Source organism: Pelophylax lessonae, assembly GCF_965119305.1.
Source record: "Pelophylax lessonae genome assembly, chromosome: 1".
NCBI lineage: Eukaryota > Metazoa > Chordata > Amphibia > Anura > Ranidae > Pelophylax > Pelophylax lessonae.
Window position 1 is genome coordinate 861,109,681 of NC_138768.1, and position 4,397 is coordinate 861,114,077.

Consider the following 4,397-nt stretch of genomic DNA (forward strand, 5'->3'; position numbering starts at 1 on the left):
CACTTTGTAATGCTCGTCTATGAAGTGTCTCCAGTGCAGGATGCAGCCATCTTGGCTGGATCTGATTTGATCATGGGGGACAGTGATTGGCTGGTGCAACAGAGCAATGAGAAGTTTGTCTGCAGGTTGCTAAGAAGAAAGAAGAGGACTTTCTGGAATCAATCAAGTGTGTAAGGGAAAGTTTAGGATGCCTGTTAAATTGAACCCTGCTATAGCTGACCACAATCAGATGAAATCTCAGAAGCAAAGAGACAGTACAAGGTGTGATTAGGATGTCTAGTGAGATCAGACTGCATTAGAGAGCTCTCCTACAGCTTGCAAGGAAGAAAAAGAGTTAAGGTAGGTTCACACATGTCCGGGGTGAATTTACTATCATTTTTCACTGTGAATTTCCAAAGCAGCTGTTCAGCTAGGAATTCAGATGCAAATTTTTGGAGCCAGCAGCCACCAGTGTCTAACAAATAGCTGTTTGTTAAGCAGTGGGCAAGGAAGCTAGCCACTGCGTCCTTCACAATGGATGACTCATCAGCTGTCAGCAGGGTTCTCTGCAAAGCACATCCCTTAGTGAAAGCAGCACACAGTACACACAAAAACACTAGTTAGGCACATATTTAACCCTTTGATCATCCTAGATGTTAAACCGCTTCCCAGCCAGTTTTATTAGAACAGTGACAGTGCATATTTGTAGCACTGATCACTGTATTAGTGTCACTGGTTCCCACAAAGTGTCAGTTTAGTGTCAGCATGCCTGCTGCAATATTGCAGTCCCACTATAAGTCGCTAATCGCTGCGATTACTAGTATAAAAAAAATAAAAATTCCAGTATCTATCCCACAGTTTGTAGACTCTATACCTTTTGCGCAAACCAATCCATATATGCGTATTTCGATTTTTTTGTAAAACTATGTAGAACGCCACATATCGGACTAAATTTATGAAGATATTTGATTTTTTAAATTTTTTTTATTGGAAATGTTTTATAGCAGAAAGTAAAAAATATTGTTTTTTTTTTTTTAAGTTGTCGGTCTTTTTTTGTTTTATAGTGCTGGAAATAAAATAAAAAAAAAAAATAATAATAATTTTCAGTGGTGATCAAATACCAACAGAAAAAGCGCTATATGGGGGGGGGGGGGGGGGGGGGGAGAGAAAAAATGTCATACAGTAAACTTAATTTGTGTATATTGTATGACCATGCAATTGTCACTTAAAGTATAAGTTCACCCGTTTTTAGGGTGGAACATGTAACATGTTCACAATGTTGTAGCCACTCCTCCCCCCTCCCTGTGGCAGCACTACAGGGAGAAGTTTCCCATACTAGCTGTCACGTTTTGACATTAGCGCGGCCAGGCGGGGCTCCGTTGGTGCAATGCTTTACAGTCTCCAAAAATACTTGCAAAATAATGTGCATTTATAAATTATTTCTTGAAAGTGAACTTACCCCTTAAATAATGCAGTGCCGTATAGCAAAAATGGCCTGGTCATGTAGGGCAGTGTTCCCCAACCCCTGGGCCACGGACCGGTACCGGTCCGCCCAAAGAACATTACATTATTTCCATTTTAGAAAAAAACATTTTTTCAGAAAAGGGTGGACCGGGGGCGCAAAGCAGTGCGCCCTGAGCCCACCCATTTGTGTGACAATAGCGAATGAATATTCGCTATTGTCACATGGATCCTCCTCCTGACCAATCAGGAAGCGGGTCCGAGACGCGTTTCCTGATTGGCCGAAAGGTGAACCCATGCCATTGGCCAAGGAGGAGGAGGAGAAGGGAAGACTCGAGGAGACTCGGGGAGACTGAGGAGAAGCCGCCGCTGCAAATCAGGTAAGTGCACTGGTCACTGTGCATTGATTGGGGGCATGCTGTGGCACTGTGCATTGATTGGGGGCATGCTGTGGCACTGTGCATTGATTGGGGGCATGCTGTGGCACTTTGCATTGATTGGGGGCATGCTGTGGTCACTGTGCATTAAATGGGGGCATGCTGTGGCACTCTGCATTGATTTGGGGCATGCTGTGGCACTCTGCATTGATTGGGGGCATGTTGTGGCACTCTGCATTGATTGGGGGCATGCTGTGGTCACTGTGCATTGATGGGGGCACGCTGTGGCACTCTGTATTGAGGGGGGCACGCTGTGGCACTCTGCATTGAGGGGGGCACGCTGTGGCACTCTGCATTGAGGGGGGCACGCTGTGGCACTCTGCATTGATTGGGGGCACGCTGGTCACTCTGCATTGACGCCCCCCCCCCTCAGCGGGCCACAGAAAAATGATCAAACGTTGACCAGTCCGTGGCGATAAAAAGGTTGGGGAGCACTGATGTTGGGGGGTAAGTCTTCTGGGGGGTCAAGTGGTTTAAAAATACATTGTATCGTTCAGTCTTGTCAGGAAAATGTCAAAAAACAAAAGTGTGTGTAAAATAAATAAATACATTTTTTTTAAAGAAAAAAAAAAAAGCTAGATCAAGGTTTGATCGAGGTCAGTGTTAGGGTTAATGTTAGAATCAAGGTAAGGGTCAAAGGTCAAGGTCAGTATATTTTGAGTAGGATTTAGAAAAAACAAATGTTTTTTTTTAAATTGATATCAGTGTGTTTTAGGTAGGAAAAAAAAAGACAATGTTCACGTGCATGTATTGTTTCTGGGCCCCTACAAACAAAAAATATCATACACATATATTGCAACACTGCAAATATCAGGAGCAGTAGAATTTATTTTGGGTTGTTCTTTAGTGATAAGTGTTCATAATAGCAAGCAAATACACAGCTAAATTTAAAAAACATTTGGATTTTTTGACTTACCGTAAAATCCATTTCTCTGATGTTCATTGATGGACACAGATCCTGGTATTCATAACCATTGGGTTATACTGCCCCTACAGGAGTAGGACACCAGGAATTCTGGCTACACCCATGGGCAGTCCAAGGGGGTATCCCTCTCTCTGCTATAGCCACTCAGTTTTGTTACAAGCAGTGTCAGGAAAATAATAATTCCACAGGGGTGGGTGCTGTGTCTGTCAATGAACATCAGAGAAATGAATTTTATGGTAAGTCAAAAATACCATTTTCTCTTTTGTTCATTGACGGACACAGCTCCTGATATTCATAACCATTGGGGCATCCCAAAGCATGTTAAACATGAGGGTGGGAACAACAAAAAAATTCCCAAGGCTAAACATTAGCCAACCAGGCAACAGGAGCTCAACCAAACAACTAGAGCCCAACTGGAGCCCAACAACTGAAAAAAACAATACACCCTCAAATAGGATCAGATCCTCCTAAACAGCAGCCTGCAAAACCTTGAGGCCAAAGGAAGCATCCGCAGATGCCAACACATCCACTTTATAAAACTTTGTAAAAGTGTGCACCGACGACCAGGTGGCCGCCGTGCAAACCTGCGTCACTGACGCCTGATGACAGAAGGCCCAGGAGGCAATAAGCGCCCTAGTATAGTGCTGCTTGACAGGGAAAGGAGGAACCTGACCCCTGATGGAATAGGCCTTAACCATCGTCTCTCTGATCCACCTGGTTCAGAGGAAGCAGACAACCCTTTTCGAGGTCCTTCCGTGAGTACAAATAGAGAGTCTGACTTTCTGAAAAACTCTGTAGCTGCCAGGTACACCCTAATTGCCCGGACCACATCCAAGGCATGCAAGGCAATTTCCTTTGGATGTTTAGGCCTGGGACAAAGGGAAGGCAACACAATGTCTTCATTCAAATGAAAATCAGAGACAACCTTTGGAAGGAAAGACGGACAGGGGCGAAGAACCACCTTATCCCTTTGAATCACCAGATAGGGTGAACAACAGGATAACGCCACCAGTTCTGACACCCTGCACACCTTTTGGAATGGTGTAAGCAGGGGAATCTCCCGAATATTTTCAAAGGGAGGCTTCTGTAGAGTTGAAAGCACCAAATTGAGATCCCAAGGCGGCAACGGAGCCCGCACTGGAGGGACTATATGTCGGACACCCTGAAGAAAGGTACGCACCAAGGAGTGTGTGGCCAAAGGTTGTTGGAAGAAGACCACCAAAGTCGACACCTAGCCCTTGATGGTACTCAAGGCCAACTTCTGTTGAAGGAAGGCTAAGATCCGAGCCACCGAGAAGAAGCGGGGATGAACCCCAAGCGACTCACACCACGCAATGTGCGTCTTTCATGTACGATGTTAGATCTTTCTAGAAGTAGATTTCCTAGCTTTCAACAGTTTAGGAATCACGGATTCAGATAAACCTCTATCCTTCAGGACCTGGCGTTCAACAGCCAAGCCGTCAAAGAAGACGACTGTAAAGAAGGATGGAAGATTGGTCCTTGGGACAGCAGATCCTCCCTGAGAAGAAGCTTCCAAGGAATGTCGGCAACCAGCCGTACCAGATCGGCGTACCAAACCCGATGAGGCCAGTCAG